Source organism: Lygodium microphyllum, chromosome 18, assembly GCF_053477565.2.
Source record: "Lygodium microphyllum isolate KBCC chromosome 18, Lygodium_microphyllum_v1.1.10, whole genome shotgun sequence".
NCBI classification, from domain to species: domain Eukaryota; kingdom Viridiplantae; phylum Streptophyta; class Polypodiopsida; order Schizaeales; family Lygodiaceae; genus Lygodium; species Lygodium microphyllum.
The window spans coordinates 56,828,320-56,856,303 of record NC_141152.1 but is presented as its reverse complement, the minus strand read 5'-3'; positions in this window follow the sequence as shown (position 1 = coordinate 56,856,303).

The window sequence follows — 27,984 nt, the reverse complement described above, 5'->3', positions numbered from 1 at the left end:
TTGTTAATTTTCTTCCCAAAATAATATGTGACTTTGATGTGTGTGTCCTCAAGAAAATAGGAGCGATGGCTAAGGCAGAAGCAAAGCAAAGGAATACATCACCAAAAGAAAAAAGGAGGAACTTCATCTTAGGAAACTAGTAGAAATTTAGGTGGTGTTTGGACAAGTTATTGTTCATTGGACCAAGCAGATGAACAATTCTCTTGCCCAGGACAATCAAACCAAACCACAGAACTAGGCTGCCCAAGATCCTAGACATGAGGACGATTCATGATCATTTCTCAAGTTCTGTGTGTATGAAGAGCAGCATCATCGCATGGAGAGAAGTGAAGTAATATGGAATGACATCTAGGAGGGACCCCTTAATCCAACCCCTTCAAAACCCCCTCCCTTAGACTTATTCAACTCCTTTACTAGAGTAAATTAAGTAACAAAGCATGTACTAGGTTAATATTTTAGCGAGTTTATCGACTGGATGACTTATGAGAAGTTTGGCCACTAATCATGATGTAAGTATTTGAACCTTCTTTTGCAGCAATATATATTTAACACTCTCTCAAGAAAAAACAACAAAAGATATTTGCAACTTATCTACAACTCAAAATTTTGTGTCAACACATAGCTTAAACATTGAAAAGTAAATTAGTGTAAATATGGAATTTACACCAACATGTACATTATAGCTGCTTGTAAAGAAAAGCCATCACTATTAGTAGATTGGTCATCTACACATTTCTCCATTCCTGAGACCTTTAAAATTTTTGAAGAACTAATAAGTATTCACATTCCTAAGGGCATGCATTATATATCTACATATGAGGAAGCCCAAAATGCCTTCAAAAATCCAGAGGGTGGTTCCAAAACAAACAACTCTTAAGGTTCATATTCTAATGTCTTTTGATTGCATCTCTAATGACAATGAGTACATGTTTAGTCCCAAAAAGGTGAGGAAATGCTCATATTAAGTTATAAAGTCATGTATCCCAAAGTTTTCCATTTGAGACTTACTATTTGTAATAGCAAAAGCAAGCCACCCAAAAAACTATATTTGTTGCATAACAAATGAAAAACCCAATGACAATGGCATGAACGTAATTCTACAAGTAACACTTTTATAACCAATGTGTATGCATGTTAGGATTATATGCTTTTTATGTTTGTTCATAGGATTCAAAAGCATAGAGTAAATAGCTTTTTATGGTTGTTCATAGAATTCAAAAGCAAGTGATCCTTGTAGGCTTTTTATGTTTGTTCATGGAATTCAAAAGCATAGAGTCACAAGCAAAAAATTGGGCCCTTTTGTGGAAATATTTGAATCTCAAATTTTTTTCTTAATGCAATAACTTTTCCTGAGATGTTACATGGTTAATGAATGTTTAAAGTGATGGATCATGAGGACCTCAACAATATGCAAAGCAAGACTTTGATCATTGGTTGGCAATGTCTTTATAGCGGGTTGTGCAATTAGTAACATCAAAGTGGGATTGTGGGTATTACCATTCTAGTGGAAATTTCAATTTCTACAGAAAGGATGAAGGCCTAGTGGCAACAAATGGAGGGCTCCCTAAAAGAGCATAGAGTAGCAAACACTACGAGGAGATATGCTTATATTGATAATCCATACTTCATACTTTCCATGTCATTGCTATTAACATTGTTGAGGGAGATTAAGACGAAGGCCTTAATCACATGGATTCAGAGAGAAGAGTTGTTACACAGAATAGGGATAAGAAAGTTCAAGAAGAAAGAAGAGAAATAGTATTTGAGACACTAGAATCAACCCAAATCGATTGTGTTGAAGTTCTTGAATTAGATCTTAGTCAACAAAGATAAACTCTTACATGCATGTATATGAGACAATAGCTCAAACTCTATCTATTGGGATGTATTCAAAACATTGAGATACCACCTAATGAAAACATGATGCTTGAGTCTCACGGTGATGTAAGGCAAGTGCTATAGAAACTAGGCATGGACTACAACTACATACATGCATATCAAGAAGACTACCCACTCTTTGAGGGAAAATATGAGTTCATGGCCACATGCCCAAAATGCAATACTAACAAATATAAATAGTGCCTATAGGATCCAATTGTACCCCCAAAAGGTTCTTAGACACTTTCCACTCATACCACATATTTGTTACATGTTTGGGAGTAAGCTTGACAACATGGCACATGCGAAATAGATCCATAGATAGTTTTCAATGCCGACGAACTGAAAGACATGGCATCACATCGACTCAATACTTTTAGAGCTCGCAAAAGAGTTGAGAAATGTATGATTTGATCTTGCCACATATGGCATGAATCCATTTGGATTGTGCTCGACCTCTTACATTGTATGATGAGTAGTCATTGTTACCTAGAGGGGAGCGAGAGCGAGCACCATGTCCCTCTGTCTGCTGCGTAGGGCTTCCACGCATGCCAATGGTATGTGGGCCATTGCTTGGAACTCTAATAGGGGGAGGAGGAGGAAACTCTGTGGTCGGGAGCCAAAAGACAGGATAGTAGAGATACCCTACGGAGGAGTGGCATTATTTAAAAATAGTGGATTGCCTTGGATCGAGTTGAATGATTGCTGCAGATTTTCTAGATGTTACACTAGACGGGCCGTTGATTGGCTTGCTCTGTGTTGGCCCTCGATGCCCCAAGTCTTCTCTTTGGATATCCCCGCATGCGAGCTTGGACCGAGCAGCACTCATTAGAGGGTGAACCCCATTCGGAAGATGATTCTGCACACTCATGTGGGCACTGGGGGGCAGGCATTGGAACAGGGTTGTAGTTGACATAGGGGTGAGGGGGATGTGGAGGTGGCTAACTCCACGGTTGGGGCTGTAGGTCATGCACCATGGAGGTTGTTAGGAGTTGCAGCAGGGCTGCATGTGGAGCGATCCCTGCAAGGCTCGCTTTGGAGGCGACGTGGAGAGCGGGAGCGCGTCAGACTCCAGAGTCCTATAAGTTGCAGATGTCGGGCAGCATTCTATAATATCTACGTAGCTGATCTAAAGCTGGCGCGTTGCAGGCAATTGTACTTCCAACGTAAGTGGATCCGTTGATGGTGCGACGAAAGGAAGCGCCAAAGAAATGCACGTCGCAGTTATAAACGCCAGTTATAAGGTAAACTCTTCCTGTTGCCACAATATGCGACTATGAATGGCGCTCTCCTTGTGCCGTCAATCCATTATATATTCCGCGATGATGGAGAGAGAGGTTACCATCATGCGCAACCTCCTTCTACTAAATCGATAGCCTCGTAATGGGTCTCGAATAGATTAGATGATACGCCAACGTCCATAAGCAACATCGGCGTCCTTATACAGCGCCAGGTGGGGATGCAGATTACATTCGTTCGCTGTAGGAAGAACAATAGAGCTTCATCACGTGGACAGACGTACATTGCCCACGACCAAAGACACTGCAGTAGAATGGTCAAATGGCATGCAAGCACTTGGCGGTAGGTTGGGCAAATGGCGCAAGCAGGTGGCATTGACTGTAGCTAACAAGATAGCGAATGCCGCATGTTGAATCAAATCATGGGGGGAGGTCTTTCAGAGTTGGTTGGTCGGTGGAGAGAGAAGAAGCAGGCGCACAGAGAGAGAGAGAGAGAGAGAGAGAGAGAGGCGGCGAGGTTTGAATTTTAGTGCTGAATTATCAAAAGGAATTCCCATCGACATGTTGATGTTACGTCTGCCTCTTACTATCCGCAGTCATTTCCTGAAGCACACGTCTTAACGGCTCTCTCTCTCTCTCTCTCTCTCTCTCTCTCTCTCTCTCTCTCGGGCGCGCAGGCGTGCGTGTTATAATCGCCCCGCGCCCTCCACGCACACACGAATCTCTCTCTCTCTCTCTCCGCTTATTGAATCATCAATAAATTCATGTAAATCAGCTCAGACATTGTGATCCTCTATCTGTCGCCCATGGCTGAGACTGCTGCAGGCGCATTACAAATGGAAATTACGCCCCCTTCTACCTCTTCTATATCATCATCATCATCATCATCATCATCTTCTTCTTCTTCTTCTTCTTCTTCTTCTTCTTCTTCTTCCAGCAGCCGAGAAAGTAGACCCCCTACAACAACCACAACAGCACCATCCTCATCTTCTGATCCGCCTTCTTCTCCTTCTCCTCCTCCTTTAAATAATATTAGCAGATCGGATAAGTGGTTGCAGCACAGCCAGTTAGTCAAAGTCCGGCGCGAAGAGCTCCTCTTTGCCAAGGTTACTTTGGGGGAGGCCAACGATGTCGCTACTAGTGACCCCAATATCCACACCTCTCCTCGTCATCTGCATGGCCCTTCTCCTCTCCGCCACCACCTTCATTGAAGGAGGTACCCAAATATCTCGAGTATGCAAGTACCATCAGAACCACAGACACAAGCATCTTCAAGTCGCTCATGTGATCCAGCATTTCACCAACCTTCTCCTTCTATCTACACAGCAACAATCATGACATTAGTCGTGTCTATATACTACATCTAAGACATTCAAATTTCCGCCTTGCATATTCTCCACAGCAATCATATCTTTTTGTCTTGTATACGACAAGAGAATGACATCAATTTGTTTCCTCTTATAACTTCATCTCCACTCGAAAAATTTGATGCTTATTATATCGCCTAATAAGCCTCCTTATTGATGGATTCTCTGGATATAATCATGTGCAAGTTCATCCAAATTAGAGGTACAGGATCACATTCACCATAGACTAGGAAGTGTTCACTTATATAATCATGCCTTTTGGCTTGACTAATGCTCTTACCATGTACCAAAGGCTCATATGTGCAATATTCAAGGAATTCGTATGAAAGTGGCTTGAGATGTTTGTAAATGGTCTTTACATGCATACCACTTGGGATGAACACTTAGAGAAACCTCGTCTAGTCTTTGAATGATGTCGACAATATGCTCTTTTTAACTCCTTTTTGTAGACGCCTCGAAATGTGAGTTTTGGGTTAAACATGAATGCATTCTAGGACACATTGTGTCAAGGAATGGAATTGCCATAGAATTCTCAAAAGTCAAAGTGATTTTACTAAGCTTCCAACATTGACCAAGTACAAGGGTATTCAATGCTTCCTAGGTCATATGGGCTATTACAAAGCAATTTGTATTGAATTATACATTAATCACTAGGCATTTATACACATTTTGTATTCTCTTCGAGTGGATCAAAGAATATCAATAAGCATATGAAGCTTTGAAAAAAGCTCTTACCATAGCTCCAATCTCACAAGCCCTGAATTGGTGAATTACTTTTCACATGCATATTGACACTTCCAAGTTTGTTGTGGAAGAATTGTGCAAACCTAGAAAGCATAACATGGATTTTTTCCTCAAGTTTCTTTATCAAGCAACAGAATGGGAAGGATCGGGAATACATTTTCCATCAAACAATTTATATCTTACCTTTTGGCAACACCTTTACATTCTCTATTGATAATCACGCTCTATATATCTTGTTAACAAACCATATGCAATTCGATGCATTGACACATGGTTAACTACTCCTATTGGAATTTAACTTCTATGTTGTTGATCAAAGGGAAAACAACACTACATGGCAAACTGTGTTTCAAGAATACCAAATGGGTAACCTCTAGGGCAAAGAATTATGGATGATCTTTCGAATACCCATTCGTATAAGTTCTCTAGAGAAAAAGAGTCATATAGAGCAAACCTTACTCCATATCGGGCCAATGTTATAGTTGATATCCTTGAAACAAGAATCCCTAATCACCCAATTGAGAAGGCAAGGCTCAAGTGTCTTCTCCTTAAGACGAAACCTTTCCAAGTGATCATAAGCTAGTTGCATTATGAGAAGATGTATGTGGGCAAAACATGAGGTGCATGGTATGCTATATGCATGTTGGGTTGGTGGATAATGGCGAGTGAGATGGCTAATTTTGTGAGATAATGGAATAATAGGAGTGTAAGGCACAAGTGAAGGTATTGGGATGGTCTCAAAGGTGGTACAATTGGAAGGCATAGTGGTAGTGCAGTCGAATGGCATAGAAGATAGTGAATTAGCTAGTATAAAGGACTTCTCTCAACCACACACATGAAAGGTGAGAAGGATCGAAGCTTGCACGGGAGAGCAAGAGCAAAAAAGAGAGAGAGAGGCCAAATGGAAACTCCAATAGTCACAATGTGTGATGGGCCTTCCTTTATTCAAACTATCACTAAGAGAATAAATAATAACATGACGGTGACAGGCACCCGCCACTTGTAGTGTGCAGTGGCAGGTGTACCCCCAACAACCTCCCACTTAAAGGTAAATCTTCCCTAGTGAGGAGTGAAAAGAAAAAGAAAAGACAATACAACAGGATGAGGAAAGATGTCATCTCATCCCACATCCATCAATCTCCTGAGAAAGGCAAAGCACTTAGTAGTGAGGCTTTTTGTGAGCAGATCTGCAAGATTTTCATCAGAGGAGATCTTGACAAGGTCAACATACTTGTCCTCCATGACCCCACGTATGAAGTGATAGCTCACCTCAATGTGTTTGTCTTCGCATGGAAGACCGAATTCTTCATTAGCTGAATAGCACTCATAGAATCCAAATGCAATGTAGGTATAGCATCAATCCCAAGGCCATAAACAAATGGCCCAACCATATGGCCTCCTTGCAAGCCTCAGTGACTACAACATACTCAGCCTCAGTGGTAGAGAGAGCCATACACTTTTGAACCCTAGACATCCAAGAGACAGCACCTCCAACATAGGTGAATACATAGCTAGAACTGGACTTCCTACTATCTGCATGTCCTACTTAATCGGAGTCTGTGTACCCCACAACTCCTGTATCTTGGCTACCATAGCAAATACACATATCTGTTGTGCCCTTCAGATACCTCATGATACCCTTCACGGTATCCCAATGTTTCCTACCAGGTGTAGCCATATAGCGTGCTACAACACCAACTGCAAAGGCAATATATGGATGAGTGGCTATCATGGCATACATCAAACTACCCATGGCTGATGCATAAGGGATCTTGGCCATCTCAGCCTTCTACTCATCTATTTACGGACAATCGGTCTATGAGACCTTCACATAAAAAGGTAATGGATAGCCAATAGGCTTCACGTCCTGCATGCGAAAATGCTCAAGGACTTTATGAATGTACTCCCTCTATGAGAGGTAGAGTAGCTGATGCTTGTCGCGCTTAATGCACATACCAAGAATGTGAGAGGCATGTCCCAAATCCTTCATCTCAAAGCTCTTCATTAGATGAGATTTAAGAGCATCCAGCTCTTGAGCTTTCCTTGCTATCATCATATCATCCACATAAAGTACCAAAATAAACAATGAGCCATCATGGGCTTTTTTCATGTAAAGACACAGATCCATAGCACTCCTGATGTAGTCCTGTGACTACATAAAGGCATCAAACTTATGATACCACTCCCTAGGTTCCTACTTCAATCCATAAAGACTTTCCTTTAACTTACACACTAGGTGCTCCCTACTAGGTTCTACAAAGCCCTTAGGCTGCTCCATGTAAATCTCATAATGCAAATCCCCATGTAAGAAATCCGTCTTGACATCCATCTTGTACAAGTCCAAGTCAATCTACGAGGCTGAATTATTTTAATCCTATTTTGTTCTAAAACTTTTGCACTTCTTTTGATGTTATTTATCTAGTCTTTTCTTGCTCATCCTAATTCATATTTTTTGTCACTTTGGCCCTAGTTATGGCCAAAACTTTAGTACCTTCTGGATGATTCTCCACTATGATACAATTTGAGCAATCACACCCTACATGTTGATCCAACACCTATTGGCTTGTAGACTTCTGCTCTTCACATGACACCTTTGTTATCATAACTCTCTTAGGTCTTTGCTTTAGCTACTAGCTTATGAATTTCCCCTCTACAATGTCTACAGGGATTTCCACTAAGACTAGTGTTGCAAGTGATAATGGTTGCTAATTTTGAGATGCTCCTATCGATCACATCTCTTGCTAATTTTTTTCTTCAACCCTATGTCATATCCATTACTCATGATTCAGTCCCAACACATATCCATGCTTGCCATAGTAGTAGCAAGGTTCTATTGACCTTTATTGTATATTATTCCATGATATTGGCTCATCATTGCCCCACTATTTTTGTACTTGAACCTTCTTGCCAAACCCTCCAAATCCTCTTTGTGGTGCCATTTCAGGTACAATTTGATTAACAAGTGTTGCTTGTGGTACTGGGATTGAATCTAAGTATTTCTCATAGTTAGATTATTCTAACATTCTTTGGCTTCATACCCAATATTTTGACAAATATTACATGATTTCAGATTCCTCTTAGCATTCATTACTCCCATATCCATCAATTGCTTCTTGATCTTATTTTCCACCTCATCTCCAAGGCTATCTTTTTCCCTTTATATTTACTTTTCCTCGAATAGAGAACTCTTTGTCCTTCGTGGACTTCTTTTTATGTCTTTTTTGCCTTCTTTTTCCTCTTTCATCATCTGAATCATTGGACTCACTATTAGAGACTGATTATTAGGAAGAATCCTTAACATCACCACTGTTATCTATACCAAAACTTTATATTCAAAGTCAAAAGACTCTTGAATGACTTCTTTTTGGACTTACTCTTTCAAAGTCTCTTTTCCACCCTTTGGGTGATATCAACTAGAACATCTATAGTACCATCAACATGCAACTCGATATTAGCAATCACACTTGCTATGGTCTTTTCTAGACCCTTCACAAAATATGAACTCTGTAATTCCATTGTCAGTCTATTTGTAGCATCCAATCTATCCAACTAAATCTTTGACTTTTGTGCAAAATCTTGCACAAGGATAGACCTTTGTTTAATTTGCTTTAATTTCTTTAGAACATCAATGGTTATTTTATCCTTCAAAAATATAATTAAAAATTCATTTTTTAGTGCATCATAGGTAGTAAAATGACCAATATCATACATAATTACTAGTCCATAGCTTTCCCCTTGAAGTGTTGAGGTTTGACTTGATCCCCATACATGTTACTGATCTTTCTTTTTCTTCCCAAAAAACTCAGAAGTCCTAGCCTTCGGGTTAATTGGTTGATTTGGATTCATTATGGGCGATCTCTTTGGCCTACTCAATAGAGGTAAGGGGTCAAACGTCAAATATTTATTTGCTACCACTACAGAGGTCTACAATAGGACTACACTACCCAGCATTGAATGCTACAATCTCTTAGCCACTTGACGAGAGGATTAGTCTAAATTTGGATAAGTGTTATTGGCTCCTCTTCTTCTGTGGAACTAGCAAGAGAATGATACACCCAGGGAACTCCTCTAGACATACTTACATCTTGGTAATCCTCTATATAGGTTGTGTATTTCCTCATTAATGGTTGCAAATTCTCATGCTTCTCCTCTCTTATTCCTTTATGACTCCTATTATTGTTGTCTTGCCCATTATTATCTCAATTCTTTGGACTTGCTTCTTGTTGAAACAAAATTTGATAGATGTCTTGCCCATAATTCCCTTAATTCTCTCAACTTGCTTGTTTTCAAAATAACATTTGCAAATAAGGGTAATTCTCCAACATATAAGCAAAAAAACAAGATTAACCTCTTGAACTACATCATCCTACTTAAGGAATGGTATTGCTACTGCAAGGTTAGAAAACTCAAAATTTTGCCATGAAACAGGGTCATTTTTGCTAGAATTTTAAAATTAGAGGTATATGGCATCATAGATAGGATTGCCAAAGTGTTACAACCCTTAGTCTCTACACAATACATAACAAGATTTCATTGCTGCTATATTAGGTATTGCAACAAACTATACTATTGTATGAGGAAATAAACACATAAAATAAAAATAACATTTTTGAACATGAGAAAGAGACTATCTAATCATTCATGACATCATTAGAGAGATAACAAATAGATAATACTATAGGGAAAAGGCATAGAAACAGGATGCAAACTATCAATTTTTTATTTCCATCCCAAAAACTCATGATCTCATATATCATGATTAGCAAGAGCAAAGAGACCAATGTCATTTCGAGGGCAAGCTTGCTATATGATATCAAATAACGATAATATGATATTTAAAGTCCATTTACATAGCAAGACTAAATGAATCATAGAGAACTAAGGTAAAAGACCAAGGCAATACATAATGTTAATCTCATAACTAAATATGATGTCTAAATCCTATGTTAATAGGGCCTCTCTCTCATTGACTCCACCTTCCTCTTTGCAGACATCTTGTGGGTTAGCCTCCTTTGGTGGCTTCATATCTCATGTGTCCCCCCCCCCCTCTCCTGACCTCCCCACCTCCTCCCCTTCTCCCACTATGTTGGGCACTCAAGAGAAAGTACTATAACAAAGGAGGAGAGGGTAGTAGGAAGAGTGGTTGATGAGAGGGGCTCTCTTGGGTGAGGGATGCATGGTAAGTCCTCTAGTAGGCGTGGTGGGCAAGTAGGGAGTGCTAGGGCAAGGAGTGAAGGACTATCGACATGTTCTTCACCATGATAGGGGGCATGACCAACATCATGATAATGGGTGTGATTAGCATCATAATCGATATCATTGGTGCGTAGGTTGACTTGTTATATCAATATTTTTTGTGATGAAGACTTTAATGTTAGTGATGTGAAATTTTTGTTGATTGATGCTACTATATCAAGTGGTGCTTTTAGTCCCAGTTTGATTAGTGTGAATTGCTTCCTATTTCTCTAGAAGTCATGATGTAGCTACACTAATAAGATCTTCATGGATTTTTAAAGTAGCACTAGTAGAATTATGGTGATCAAGATGTGTCCATTGCACTAATGCTTCAGTTGGGCGCTAATAGGGAGCAATCTTGGTTTTTTTCATTTTTTCTTATTCTTATTTTTCATTGTCAATCATCATGATTATCTTCTTCTTTGAAGCTTTGATAAAGACAATCCATGAGTCATGGAAGGTTGTCTAGTGTGATTTGGCGATGAGAAATGGAGCCAGTTAGAGATTGCTTGTGATGAATCTAAGGTCTGATGATGTGTTGAATATTTGGGTGACTATGATACTAGTATGTCATCATTTGGCTATAGGTTAGATGAAGGAAAACTAAAGGAAGACCATTTACATAAATAATACAACTATATACATATGGGATATCACTTGTCATGTCTTCATGAAGTGATAAGCAATATGGAGACATGACAAGGAGTCCTTATACGGTTTTCTAAAAATAGGTATTTGAAATAGTTTTAGTATCCAAGGTTAAGTTCTAATGACTTAATGATAACTTTGGATTGATCTAAATAAATGTAAGGGCTTACCTTGAGTGGTATGAGCCGTCCAAGCCTAGAAATATAAAAGTAACATAAAAATGTAGTGTTTATGATTATTGTAAGGGAAATTTCATAATTCTACCCATGTTTCCTTATTGATACCTCTATTTGCCCTATTTTGGGTACCTGATAACCCTAGTTGGAATCAATATGACAAAGTTATGGCCAAAACAAGTTGTAGCCAAGCTTAGGGCCTATACAAAAACAAAAATAGGAAAAGAAAAAAATAAGGCAAACACAATATTTTATGTATATAAAGGATAGAGAGGTTATATATGAAGCATATATGCAAAGAAGAAACAATGGGTGTGATTTGAAGCTAATGTATGGTGGATATTGGGTTATTAAATTATGGTTTAGGATACATTATAAAATATGTCTTTAAATAAATAAAAACTATAACTATAGATTATATGTATATTCATATTCATCTTTTCTTTCTTCTTTTTTCTCTTTCCAAACTCTTACAACCAAATACATGGTGTCTTCTCAATTGTACTTGCAAAAAAAAAAGGCATCTTTGGTGAACCCAACTAGGGCGAGGGTTCAAAAATGGGATTCAAATTGGATGAAAATGTGGTTTGTAAAGGGGTTGTAAAGCAAATGATTCAAAAGATGGTAACATGTATGCAACAAATAATATATACACAACAACATGAAGTGCCATTTGCAACCTATATGCAATAACAAAGAAGTGATATTTGCAACCTATATGCAACAACAAGAGGCAATATATATGTAATAATAAGAAGCCATAGAAGCCAATGAAAGGATGGAGGAGTTCATGATGGAGGCATTTCTCTCGATTGATAATGAACTAGGTCTATTTGATGAGTGGGGTATATCTAAATATCTTAGAATCTATGATAGGGACATGCAACTACTAGGTATTCTAGAAGTCAAAGGATGGTGTATTTTGAATGGATTGTACAAAGCAAAATCAAGAAGCAAGTTCAAGACACACTATTGAAACATGGTTTGACCTAGGAAAACTTCAAGCATACTCTTAAAAAAGAATATCAAAGGTTGGGTTTAGAGCAAGATGACAACCTAGAGATTGAGCATGATGAACTTGGCAATTTTTCTATTGCATCTTCTAGGGTGCTAAAAATGCGTGCATCTTCTCTGATGTGTTGATTGGTGCTACAAATGTGTTCTTCACAAATTCTTTGACTACAATTACTAATTATACATATGTATTGATTGTGGGTGTAGGTGCTACATTTACTATGAATGCAAATGATGAGGACATGCATAGAACAATAAGATGAGGAGGATATTCCATTGGAACATGAGAGTGTTGTCTTTGAGGTTTTCTCAACTAGATATGAGAGTGCCCTTGACTTGGATAAAGTAACCGTTAGCTCTTTGTGAGTACCGCTTGTCGATAGAGGTCCTCTTGGTCAAAGAAAGGAAACCAACTACTAAGAGCCACATAACAACCTCTAAATCTATCAAGAAAAGACCACCACATAAAAGGAAGAAAAGATATTGGGAATACCATCATAAATATTGATAGAGAGTCGAAACAATGTCACAATGGGTCTTCAAAGTGTTGCTACATCCTCAATGATAGTATGTAGGAAATCAATGGATCTAGTTGTGAAAAGCACCCATACAACCACCTCCACTTACCATAGCCTAAATTTTACCCAAAACAAGGAAAATGATAAAAAATATCAAAACATAGATTAACGTCAAAGACCAAAATTGAGGAGAGAAAATTAGCTGAATGAGGAACCAAAAGGCTAAACCTTATCTCCTGGCAAAGACCACTTGAGTTTACCTTGACCAAGGTAAAATTTTTTGATGCAGTTGCTGATTTCAAAGAGAGACTAGTGATTTTTAATGAGCGATCAACTTTGAAAGGAGGAGACAAAACTATAGTTGCATGATGCTACTTAAGCTAGAAAAGGAATCCCAAAGAAGGAGATGAAAGATGCATCCAATATTGCTACAAGCAATGGCCCAAGGTGGTTGCTAGCACTTCTAAGTGTCCAAAGTCTCCTGAAATCAAAGCACCCTCATCATCTAAGAAAAAACAAGAAATCCAATAGCAACAATCTAGTGTAGCTACTCAGTCTAAGGAGAAGAATGCATAAGGGATATCAAATAATACTTTTGAGGATCAACGACCTCTCTTTGAGAGCCTCTAATTCATCTCCTCAAAATAAAGAGACAAAACTTCCAAGTCCCAATAATTCCAATCAAGAAAACCCTTGCAAGGAGATGATAGAAACATCGAAGGTGAATAAACAATAGCTGACCCTAGTCACTAGTTCTCAACTAAACCACCAAAGTCTTGTAAATTGAAACATCTATCACCTAAATAGGAATAGGAAACACATCAATGGTAGCCCCACTACCTAAGCCATCAAGACAAATCCTAAAGTGGAGCAATCGTATGATGTGCAATAGAAATGAATTCAAAACCAAACTATCCGAAGGATCCAACTAGTTGTTACTCTCACATGCTACCACAACCAAATCCACTGACCCCATAAATACTACTTCCAAATCCAAAGTGGAACCTCATTTTTCACAGCCTTCAATTGCAACCAAATATATCTTCGCAGTCACATCAAGGAAAATTTGGACTCAAGTCTATGTCTTTTAGTTTTAGAGAGAGAAAGTCCCTCAATTAATAGAGAAAGAGCTACCATTATGGTAAATTTGGGGTTTTCCGATTTTGAAGTATTTTAAATCATATCTAAATATATTTTAAATAAAGGAATTTTAGGTATCTTGAGCACAAATTCACGGGGACACAAAAGATAAGAGAGATTGATTCAATTGAAGACACTAGATAGAGGCATTTCTTGTCAGTCCCACACAACCTTGTAGTCTTTCGATCATCCTCTAAAAGTTATTGAATAATACACCCAATGTTTTCCCTCCATTGTGTTATCTCTCTCTTTTTCTCAAAAATCTCAAACAATTCAACAAAGTGCATGTCATGTCTTCATTTCAGTATGACATGATATGGATGTTTGAGATCTCTTCCACTCTCAGCTCTAGATGGCACAAAGTGGCCAATTCCGTAATAACCAAAAGCATATGAATCTTTTAGATTAATGATTAATGTAGATATCCAACAATATATGTGACCTGATTATAGCGAGTAGATAGGTGAAGGAAATCAAAGAAATGCATGGACTTCCTAGGTCAAAGCTAGGATATAAAAGAACTGTGTGGGATTACTCCAAAGTGCAACAAAAACCTTTTATCTCTAAGTATATGATTGCATCACAAAATTTTATTCTAACTTTCTATTACATGAGATGCCATTATATGGATGGAAAAATTATAGCAATTGATCAATACATACAAAATCACATTGATAATCCTATGATAATGTTAGAGGATGAGCTCTTAATGATGATCAGTGTAAACACAAATGTCTCTTTACATCAATTGCAAAATAAATCTACATATAAGAACCTAAGTATCCATACTAATAGTTAATCACAATTTTACAAGGTAAATAGAATATGTAATCCAAAACTATACTGCATTGTCTAAGATACAAAATTTTTTATTTGCTAATAGTGTTAATAATGATGAAAAGTTATGTGCAGGTATCCTAAAGAAAACAAATAAATACTTCATGTAGGGACATTCTCACAAAACATATTTTCTTCTTGCCACAACTTATCCAATAGATATACAAATGCAATAGTTGTAAAAGGGACAAAAATTTATATGGAAATAATTTGAATTCCATTTCTAATTATTGCAATTTGATCATAAAGTTGTGTTTTTTACTAGAATAGAAAAAATTACAAATTGAATACAAACTTTTGATATATTTACAATCTTTTCATTTTCTTCGTATCTAAAGTCTCTAAAAAATCAATGGTGTCCTCTACCACATTAAAAATCAACTCCACATCATCCAAGTCTATAGCATTTAAATGGGGTTCTTGCCTTCTAACTTCTTTGGGTGTTAGGCATGGCCTAACACCCAAAGTCATAGTATACCTTAAGATGACATTCATCACATGATCATTGACCTCCTTATGGCAACTTGCAAGGTCTAGAATATTCTCCTCACTAAAGTAAAAGGTATTCAGTTCCTATTGTTGGTGCAGGCTTCTTAGAGGTGGTACAAAATTAAAGGACAGGTTAAGAATCTAGGGCCTCATAGTTGTCCTCGTGTTCACATGTCTCCGTTTCTTCGTGGGTTATGATTTGAGAATTTAGCCTTTGTTTTATGGAAATGCAAGGGTTCTTCTATCAATCACTTCACCTTCGTGCTCTTTTTGAGGGGAGGAATCTCCAAGGTTCCCTTTGTTTTGCTATCCTTGATGCCATTTGGGCTCAATAATTTATTGTATCTAAATATGAGAAGCTTAAGGGATGTGAAGTCCCTTGGTATAATTGTGACTCTATGTGCATGAGGTGACAAAATATATGCATGCTAAAAAAATTCGACCATAAAGTCTTCCATACCTTCATGTAGGCAATCTAGTGCTGAGAAAATGCTAGCAAAAGCCCAAATTGCTCCTTGTGCATATGTCTTTCATAACCCTTGTGAATGCAAGCATGGGGTTAGTAGGTTGATGGTAGCCCATAATCCTCTTTAGCTCCCTAATAATGAATCTTTTCCATCGATCTTTGCCCTACAATATAGGTATGTTCTTCCCATAATCGGATCCCTACCACATGCTTTGCCTAGAGGCTATGTAATGTGAGGGTCTCTCAAGATGATACTAGTATCATGGTTTGCTTTATCCTAACCATCTCTATGAAAAAGCATAAATATAAATTAGAACTTCAAATGGTAAAAGGGTGAAAAACTAGAAAATTTGGATAAAAGAGACCAAAACCCCCTTCCCAACAGTAACCCAAGCAATGCAAGGGGTTCATCCAAGATTTTGGACCACACTCATGTTATGTGAGCAACCCATGGTGGGGATCCACATAATGCAAGGAGGGGCCTTGAGATTTTGAACCGCCCCTCCTCACATTGTGTAGGTACACTTGGTGAGGACTTCCACAATGCAAGGGGGGGTCTAGAGATTTTGGGAAACCCCCCCCCCCCCCCCCCCCCACAAAAGGGTGTTGTGCAGATCCAAAGGGGTGTGTGGTTGGACCCAAACAACATAAGTGAGGGAGGTCCAAAATGTCAAAATACCCAACCTTGTATTGTGTAGCGCCTAAAATATCACAACGTGAGGAGAGGGCACTCTTTAAGCTCATATGGGTATTATTGCATTGTGCAAGCTTCCTAGGTGGGAAAGACTCATCATGGAAGAGCATAGAGAATATCCAAGGTGAGAAGGCTATGGAGCTTTGACAAGAATGCAACATGTAATATGAAAAATTCAATTTCAAATTTGAGCTATATAAGGCAATTGCATGCGTTGACATCATTTGGTACCATGTCAGCCCAACATGCACTCACATGTGTGAGAATTGATAGCATGTATAAATATGATTGCACATGTATCTACCACATGTGAAATGCTCAAGGTTATAAAGGCTTGAGCCAGTGGTAGATTCACTCCCCATTTTCATGATCTCTCTCTCTCTTACACACACACACACACACATGTACATACATATACTCTTTCTAACATTCTCTCTCTCTCTCTCTCTCTCTCTCTCTCTCTCTCTCTCTCTCTCTCTCTCTCTCTCTCTCTCTCTCTCTCTCTCTCTCTCTCTCTCTCTCTCTCTCTCTCTCTCTCTCTAATATCTCTACTATGTCTCTTCCCTCGCTTCATGGTGCACAACCACTCTCACTCTCACTCTCACAAAAGAAGGTCCCTGTTCTCTCCTAAGATGTGGCCCTTCTTCTATTTTGTTTTTTTTGTCGATTCTCATCATAGGGGGTCTTAGACCCACACAATACCATGGGGTATTCTCTCAAAATCTTGAGTCCCCTTCCCTTGCATTGTGTAAATCACCCATGAGGACCCATAAAATGCAAGGGGGGGCCTCTAGGTTTTCAAAGGGCACCCCCTCATGGTGTGCAGGTCCCCCCCTTGTGTTGTGTGGGTCTCTGGGGGGTGACCCTCACAACAAAAGGGGAAGGGGCTCAAGATTTTGCACCCCCCAAATTGTGCAGATCCCCTAGGGTGACCCACACAAAGTGGGGGGAGGGTCTCAAGATTTTGCACCCTCCCCCATTGTGTGGGTCCTAGGGGTGACCCACACAATGTGAGGGAGGGACCTCAAGTTTCTTACCCCATGTTCTGTAGTTAGCTAGGGGATGTTTGGTTAAGGTACTACCTAATTAGTCAAGGGATTCTTTTTTTAGGGGATAGGAACTACATAATTAGCCAAGGGATGCTTGGTTCAAGAACTACTTAGTTGGTTAGAAGATTCTTAAGTCAAGGGTGCTTGTTTGAAGAACTAGATAGTTAGTCAGGGAATGCTTTGTCATCATCAATAGAGGTAGCCAAGGGTTGGTTAGGTCAGGAACTACCCAGTTAGTCAAGGGATGCTTTGTTCATAGCTAGTCCAAATAGAAGCTTGTTTTAAGAACCAAGTTAACTAGGGGATACTTATGTCACTGACTAGTAGGTGACACTATGTAGTCATTGAATCAAGATTTTCATGGGTCCGATAGGGAATGTACTTCATAGGTACATTATACCATTGTCACAAAATCTAAAGCAATAAGTAGGGAGCACATTTCATTCCAAAATAGAAGCTTGCATCATTTATAACTTTTTCCTGTAATTGTGAGGTCATATACAAATAGTAGTGAATATGAGTTTAGAAATCTCCTTACTCCATCCAAAGCCATCAAGATATATTGCAAGGGTAGAATTTTCTTGTTATAAGTTGACAAATGACTGGCATAAGTATATTGCATAACCAACATTATGCATAATCACGGTATAATAGAATTTGATGTCAAAGTATAGCGTATCATTAACATGAGTAGCCAATTTGAAGTTGCCATTTCTTATAAAACTTAGTTGTTATCTGTTATGTACCTAATACCCAATATGTGTTGTCTATTGTTTTTTGAGAATGCTAATATATTTTTCACCTGTAGTTTTCTCAAATAAAATTTTAATTTTTTTCCCTACACATGGAGTTGTTTATAAAATCTAAAAGTGAACATCCAAAGGTCCTTATACAACAACAGAGGATTTTCAAAAAGTTAAAGGCCCATTTTGTAGGTAAGTTTAAGGATAGAAAAACTTCTTGTTGCATTCAATAGGTCCAAATTTTGTTCTTGAGAGATGATTTAGCTAGCTATGTCCAATCACAAATAGGTTTCCATAAAAAACAATGTCACTACAGTTGTTGTTAGATTTGCAAATTTGTTGAGGCTAGTACTTGTAGTGGAAACACTCAAATTCAGCTCAATGTCACCCAAACATATGAGAGCTTGACTTGTGCCCGAGCTAAGAACTCCACTTACCATACATCACTTGGAAATAAAGTTCTTTGCAAAGTGGCACAAACCAAGTGGTAGGTAGATGAGTGTACAAACACTCAATGAGGAGGTGGTTGTGTCTGTCATAGACTTTGCAGAGAATTATACTTTCTAGGAACAAAATGAGATATAGTCGATGCATTGGCACTCTAGCCGAGTTCAAATTTTGGTTCTCATTATGTAATTTTGGAGGGCTACTATAGTTTAAAAGAATCTTCATTTTTCATCTCAAATTATAAGACCCATGATACACTCTTTGTTCTCAACACTACTTTATGCTACATCATGGTTGGTTGAAGGAGCAAGGCTTGCAATTGGAAGAGCATTGGATCTGGTCAAATGGAGCCACATCTCAATTCAAAGAAAAAAGAGCATTTAATTTTGTATCTAGGTACAAAGGAATGGCAAGTTTACTATGACACACTACTTCTTTCGATTAGATGTGTTCACTGATTAAAAGTTTATGTGACATGAGCCTAAGCTATAGTGTGGCAGTCACCACAAAAAAAATGTAGACAATGATGTATGATACAAGTACATATTAGAAAATACATAACACAAACAAGGGTCTAAATTCTATGTAAAGGAAACTTTTTTCTTTCATTTCATGACACTAGTATATATGTGCAAATACATAACAAAAAATAGGGCAACTTATGTGCATATATCAATCACTATCTCTTTTCTTTCATTTTTGAAAAATGATTTATGCCACCTTTGTATAATTTTGGTAGTCTCCTTATCATAAAGATGTGGAAATGGGTGAGATGTTGCATACTTTAACAGATCTAGAGCCACAAGCCAATTGCACAACCACTGACATGCATCCCTTGTCATGTAGTTTGCAACCTCTTCTAGTTTCTAGTCTTCAATATTTTTCATAATACCATAAGTTCTAGGAGGATTTTGTGTACACTTATACTCACTATCATCTACAAGAATTGTGTTTATAGGTGTGTATTCAAGCTAGTCAACCCAAAATGTTTGCATGACCTTATAAAACACATGCTTTCTTTTTAATGGTTGCTCAATGTCAAATCTTTCCTCAAGCATACAATTCTCATGAGAGTAGACCTTTAAAAATCTTTCCATAAGTACAAAATGCAGATTTCAGCATGATCATTGCCCTCTCTTGCTTGACACACATCCAAACAAACACATTGAACCTTTTAAAGCACCAATCTAAAAAAAATTATGCATCCCTTTTGACTACAATACTTATTTGATGCCTTGATGATGAGACATTGACCATTCTGAATTCGGGATTTTCTTTCAAAATTACCATTCTTTGGGTCCTTCCATGGCCTATACCATATGTCTTTGATACAACAACAAGAGAGTCTAGAGAGTCCAGAGAGTCCATAGCCTCATATTCCATGGACTCTTTCTTGCCATGCCCGACCCTATACGATGTTGTAGTTGACACATGGTCAATAGTTGCTTTCTAAGGCTTTGTTGGGAAAGCTTGAGAATTCAACACACGATGTTGCATGCTAGTTGCCTCCATCTTATGCTTCATGCAAGCCATGGCTACAACCATGTTCACCTTCAATAGCATGCGGTCTTTCCAAACCATGGGATGGAAAAGAATCAATTCCACCAATGTCTTGCATAGTATCTATGCCTTCATTGACACTATCCTACTACTCAACATGCACACCAACTTCACAACTAGCAATGACATCCAGAGCATACAAACCATGCAATGATAATGATTGTGTTACAGCAACATCTTGACAATCATGTATCCCTTTTCTTCATGCAATAAATTCTCAATAGGCATGCCTTCAATGTGACTTCATATCATCAATAACTTTGACATCTTAACAATTGGCCATTCCTTTTTTGCCATAGTCCTACCCATCATGTGATATATGTTAGGCAAGAATACCTTCACTATGTGTATTGTGCACCTCTTTTCTACCATGATCCTGCCCATGCAATACATATTCAATAAGCTTTCCTTCATTGCAACTATCATGCACAACATCAATGGACTGGTTGTCATGCAATGATTCTGCAACATCTAGGCCCTCATTACCATGATCTTGTACGTCATGTGTTGCATGGTTGTCATGGTTTAAGTCCAAATTTGTCTCTAAATGATTGCCACCTCTATCATATGATCAACCACATCATCCACCATTTCATTATTACCATGCATAGTGTATTGAACATCAAGTTTGCAAGCATTACCACCCATTACATGCTTTGTATGCATCCCATCCATTGCATGTGCCACAACCTCAATAGTGTACATTTCATCTAAATTTTCTCTTACATCTTGTAGAGTTGAAAACCCTAACTTGACAATGCGCGAGTTACACAACACGAAGCATTAGACACTGAATTTCACATCCGTGAAACCAATTTTAAATTAATACAATGTTTGAGAAAAAAGAAAATTTTGGAAATTCAGAGGATTGATATTTACATACATCACAATGTTGGAGAGAAAGGGACAATATGAAATTTAGGTAAATGAAATTAACATAGTGTGGAAAACCAATACAACTAGGGGCTTTGATTTTCATATTAGAAAGTAGTGGTCTAGAGATCACAAAGAGAATGACAATGCATAAAAACTGCATAATACAAAGGAATGCTTTCCAAGATATAGAATACATGCCAGCATACAAAGTATGCACTAAGGTTTCTAGGATTTTAGGAGGTAGCACTATGTGCAAAGGTTTGGGATGACACATGTGGCTTCTTCTTTCTAGTGAGCATTTCTTGTGCTTCTTCTTATTGACCTCCATAAATTACTTTAGAGGGTAGTTCAAATCATCATCTCTAGCATTGCCATCTTCCACTGCATCATTCCCAAATATTGTAGATGCTAATTTATGAAATATATCAAAGAGAAGAAACAAAACCAAGGTTTGGAAACGCAAGCAAGTACACTTAAATGTTATAACATCATGGAGTTGCTAACAAAGATGACTTCCCTCTACTAGGTGACCTTCCACTACTCAAATGGCCTTCTTTATCTCCATTTCTAGCCTTTAACATGGACGATAAATTTATGGGGCTCCTTGGTGCTTTGTCATAACTCCTCATACACAAAAGCTACTTCCTTTTGAATGTCGTTCAAGACCTCATCGATGTCTAACTTCATGGCACAATGTGTAGATGCAGCTTGGGAGATGTGGGAATCCACGAGTAATAAATCATTTATGTGTGTATACAAGATCATTCCCACAATTCAATGAGAAGAAACAAAACCAAGGTTTGGAAATGCAAGCAAGTACACTTAAACATTATAACATCATGGAGTTGCTAACAAAGATGACTTCCCTCTACTGGGTGACCTTCCACTACTCAAATGGCCTTCTTTATCTCCATTTCCAGCCTTTAACATGGGCGATGTATTTATGGAGCTCTGTGGTGCTTCGTCATAACTCCTCATACACAAAAGCTACTTCCTTTTGAACGTCGTTCAAGACCTCATCGATTTCTAGCTTCATGGCACAATGTGTAGATGCAGCTTGGGAGATGTGAGAATCCACCAATAATAAATCATTTATGTGTGTATACAAGATCATTCCCACAATTCAATGTGACTATTTTAATTATATTACCTAGTGTAAGATAATCTCTTTCCCGACAAATTGGCTCTCCACTTGTAGGCTTACCATGCTTTGAGATGTACTCCATGCTTTCTTCTATAGAAGAAGTGCACAAACCACAAGTTACAAGTGACCAAAATAATATAAGGAGCATGTGCCTAGCTAACTAGCTAAGTAGCTAGTCCACTACCCAAATAGCTGACTATCTAGTCAACAAAGTAACTCACTATCTAATTGGTCAACTAGCTAACTATCTAACCAACTAGTCAACCAAAAAACTAGTCAACTAGCTATTTATCTAGTCTACTATCTTAATAGCTATCTGGCTATTTAAGTAACTAGTCTACTATCTAGTTAGTTGATTGGCTACGTAATTGGCCAATTAGCTAACTAGCTAAGTGACTAGTCAACTAAGTAACTAGATATCTAATTGCTTAGCTAGCTAACTAGATAAGTAACTAGTTAACAAAGTAACTAGCTATCTATTTGATTAACTAGCTAACTAACCAAGTTACTAGTCAACCAACTAGCTAGCTATGTAATTGCTCAATTAGCTAACTATCCAAGTCACCATTCAATTGTTGAAAACCTAACTAACTAGCTCACTATGAAACTATCTAACTAACTAGTCAGTTGACCATAGATGTAGGCTAAGTCTAAACAATTTCATTATTTTGTGCAGTTCAAAAGCATAGAGGTACTTAGTTTTATGATGCCTAAATCCAAGAGACTGCAATGTTCTTATTTGTTGATAGAATCTTTTAATGATGCATGATATCCTTTCATCACACTATGGGAGAAAACAAGTGTTCCCCGTGTGGTAAAGTATCCCAAAGCAATACTGATGATAGGCATGCCTGCAAGTGAGCATGCACAAACTTATCAAATTTTTGTCCTCAAAACCCATACCACATGCTAAGCACTTCAAGACTAAAGTGTTGAGGCAAGAGCGTGTGACATCAGGCATGGGAAATGAGACTTGGAAATTAGGCAAGGAGAGTCTGACCTTTGTGGAGCATTAGTTTGTGATACGGCTAAAACCAATCCCTATGCGGGGTAACATGAAAACATGCCCCTGAATCAAGCAACTAACACTAAGAATATATAGATCAATTGAGAAGCATTGAGAGAGGAAGCTAGTAAGATGTACTCATCAGCTAAATCTGGTTGTAATACATTTATCACTTTAATCTTTACACTAGACTTACAAGGGATAATGTTACAATCATCAAAATTTTCCTACACTTTACCCTTACTGTTCTCTTTGTACTTATCATCATGCATCTTATGGTATTGTGAAAAATATGACCCTAATTCCCACAATAATGACATGTCAAAGAGGACTTATGACCATGAGACTTACTGTGAGATTGCCCATGAGACTAAGACCTCCATGAGTCCATACCATAGTGGTCATTATCGCTCTTACCATCATGTCTACCCCTAACAATCAATGTGTGTGATGTGTGGAAGGCATCCATATTCTTTATGTTTATTTTTTCTATGAGTAAATCATCCTCAACATCTAGGAGTTTCAAGTTCTTAGGCATATTAGCACACATGGATGTACGCAAAGTGTCCCCATGACTCGTAAGGAAGTATCACAAGCAAGAACAAGGGAGGTAGGTTATCCTTGAACTCAATGCCATGTGAAGTTAGCTGGCTGAAAATCAAATGAAATTCATTCAAATGTGTGGACATACTAGTCTCTTCCTTCATGAAAAGGTTCATAAGCTATTTTAACCATTATGTCTATGATGAATGACTTTGCTTATCATAAAGATTGCATATCTTTTCCCATAACTATCAGGGATTATTCTCAAGTGCAACAACATTGAAGTAAACTTGTATAGACAATGATAGTATAAGGGTGGATTTACATAGCTCATCCAACTCATCTCAATCATCCTAACCTTTCAAGCTTTACACTCTTGGTTTTCAATGGCCTAACTTGTTCCTTTTTAACCAATACATGCCATATTTGTATCTTCCAATAGGTGAAATTTGTGCCATCAAGCTTTTCAATATTGAAAATAGCACTATCATTCCAAGACTAGCCACAGAGAATGGGCTACTATAAATGACTACAAATCAGCCCCAAAACTCAGTCAAATCAAGGACAAAACAAGCAAGAATACCAAAGTATAGAGTTGCCTACCAATTGTAAGTAATAGACTGCCAAAATACAATGTCTACTCTCCAAGACAATGCTAAAAAATATAAGTTCAATGCTTAAAAAAAGATAGGTGTATATGTCAATTCATCTATGGGCAAATAGCCAAGAAAGGAACTACCAAGAATATTCAAGTAGCTACCAAGATACAGAGAATGCAATTAATAATGACTAAGCATAGGCCATCAGTACCAAAGATTGTCACAAACTCAAAGTATTAGCAAACCATATATCCCATAAGCATATACATCAATAACAAATTGTTAACATAGGTAAGTGCCTGTGTTTAAAGCATAAAAAATCAAATCAGCCTACAAGCAGAGGTAATTACATCCAATGGCATACAAGAGAGCATATATATGAATCAAGAGTCCCACTACATCTCCCACTAGAAGTGAATCCAGAATGCAAAGTAAGCATGACAGATGATTTTTTATGTCAAGAAGTGCTTTAAAAAATCCAAAAATTACGAATATCCGGGGAAAAATAGACTTCGTCGAAGGCGGCGGTGCCCCAGAATTGCTTAAAAGACCCACTTCACGACAGTTGGAGAATTTTCATAATTTTTTGGCATGCGAGACAAGACCCTGGGAGATTCTGAAAGTGGAGGACTTTAAGATGGATGCCTAGGAATTTTCAGATCAAGAATCGGACACCGGACGTGGAAGGGGGAGTGCCCGAGAGGCCAAGCCCAAATTGGCAATAGGTGGAAATGGACTTTAGGAGAGCCCAAAGGGTGTGATCCTTTGGGGCTCCCCTTGGGAGCCCAAAATTTGGAAAAATTGGGGGTGGGGGGGGGAGGGGGGGTTGTTTTGCATTTTTTGTGCTAATTAGAGAAGAAGGGGTCATCATCACGAATGGAGGGAGAGATGGATTCTGGGCCTGTGAACAACCCCCCCAACTGATCTCATGTCTGTTCTTCTTCCTCTCTTTAATCTCCATCGCCGGTTTTCACCCGTCAATTGGCTACCTGGTTGTGGAGAACAAAAACCATTCTTTCTCTCTCCTCCCTCTCTCTCCTGCATAGAGGCAATTCATGTGCAAGAAATCAAGAAGAACAGGGGCTGAAGAATGCTTGTCCGTCGGTGATCGAATTGCTTCAAGATGAAGTGGAGGCTGAGGAAAGAGGTTCAGCATTGAAGAATGGTTGTTGGTCGGTCCGTGGGCTGCTCATAATAATTATTAAAAATTTCGCAACACGCAAGTCGCACGGCGCGATATGCTTCAATTTTACAAAGAAATTTGATTGTTTTTGTTGTTTCATGGTCCAAATGTTGTTCATATGTAATGAAATTTTGTTTGAACCTTGTTTACATCATGATTGAGGGTTGTAACTATAGAAACATAGAATCCGTAATGATTTAGAGCCGTTATTAATTCTTTAAAACTTATAAAATGTCATTTTTAATAGAAATTAGTTGTTTTTTTTTTAGTTGGAGAAAATGGATGGAAATGGAATAAAATCAGAGAAAATGTTAAGTTGTAGTCAAAATGATAAACCAATACCAATAAATCAAAAAATACCCATTTTTTATGAATAATAAATAGCAAAAATAAAGAAAATTGGGATTTTCGCGCTCAAAAAATATGGAAAAATAAGATTTATGTGTGTGAATGTTTGGCAAGGTTAAAGCATGAGGTAAAGCCTCAGTTTGGCCTTGTCTTTTGTGTTATAGTCCATGTGTATTGCTTTTTACATACAAAAATGATACAAAGCAACCATTTACACCTATGCACCGCAGCAACACCTAAACGGTAAGGGGGGGATGAAGTTTGTGCGATGATCTAATTGCTGAAAAGATAAAAATTTTGATTTCTCTCTTTGTGCATAGCATTTAGGGATCATTTTATAATTAAATATAGGTGACTACTAGCACGAAAGTTTCGGTGCTAGTCCCTAAAGCAGCACAACACGTAACGCTTAGTTAAATTTCATGAAAGGGTTGTTTTTCGCACCTCACATGGCTGGTTTTTTAATCATAAAATGGTTGTTGCACAATTGTCATACACCTTGCATCAAGCATGCCACGTGGTATCTCCTAGAATGCATTGCACTTGTTTGATAAACTTTGACCAATGCTGAGAGGACAAGAAACCTAAGCTGTAGGTTTAGATGGGTGCTTTAGTTGGGGAAAGTCTTGTGAGGCAAATAAAAATCTCTTGGAATGTTAAATTATGAAAGAGTGGAGTTTGTGTGAATGTCATATGTGTTAGCAATGCATCTTGGACTAATCCCTGAGGTGTAGGAGAGTCGCAGTGGAGCCACAGCAATCTGCCGAGAGGTGCTTCCCTATGTGTGTATTACGAGGCATTATGCCTATATGTTATGGGATCTCCCTCTGAGGAGAAGGGAAGGTGAACGTTGGACTACATATTGGATACAAATGCAAAATCGTCATAAGCATTTAGTACAAAGTGAGATTTAGACGCTCTTGGCCCGCGAGGCCGTGTGGTGGGGTTGTCTGGCATACGCATGAGGTCCAGCCAGTGCCATAGCCAGTGGTGGCCCATTTTAGGTCCCATCAGTGGTGCGTCTGCCGGCAACCGCCAACAAGTGGTGGTTCTCGAATCTAGGGTTGGGAGGGACCAAATAGTTGGTTTATGTCCTCTGACAAGGACTATCAAGCCAAAATACAAAAAGCAAAACGTGCTGAGAGGGCTAGACGGCAGTTGGAGATTGTAAGATGATATTCTCCTCAAAGGAGCAGCCCATTACGCATAAGTGGCAATGGTTCTAGTAACCTAGGTGTTACGAGTAGCTCTTTGAGTGCAAGTGGAAGTCTTGGTACTTCCCTATTTCTAGCTAATCAACCCACAACAAGTGGGGGTGTAGTGTTGCCCACACAAACTCTTGTTGTCAATCCGATTGTAGCCATGGCACAACCTATCGCAATTCCAGCAAGTACACCGGATTTACCGGCATTAGGAGCATCGCTGCCCATTTTTCATGGGTTAGCAGAAGAAGATGGAGAACTCCACATTAAGGAGTTTCAAATACTCATGTTCAACTATCGAATCCAAGATGAAGGACACCTAATGATGTTCTTTAACATGACGTTAAAAGCAAGAGCGACAATGTGGTATCACGGTCTAGAATCCGGAACCATAACTAGCAGTGCCCAATTCTTTATGTCTTTCTGTAGGCCCGTTTGCCCCTGAGAAGGGTGGACAATATTGGTTGCATGTTCTGAATGTAACACGCCAAGAGCCAAATGAGAATGTCCAGGTATATGCCAAGAAACTAAAGCAAGGTCTTCGCAAACTTAACGCTTATATTCCCATTCTAGCGGCTACACAGTTGCAATATTTCCTACATGGATTGGATTTTAATATCCAGGTACAGCTGAGTAGTGTTGCTTTGGCCGATATTGACACTACCATTACCCAAGCAGAAGGAGTAGAGTCGTGCTTGCAAGCGGCTTATGCAGCAAGGATAAATTGAAATGGTAATAATTTGGCCTTGACCAATGGGAGTCAAGGGGACCCCATGTTAGATACGAGTGGCACAGGGAGTATTATGTCGAATTTGCATATGTTACCAGCTCCTCCTAGCA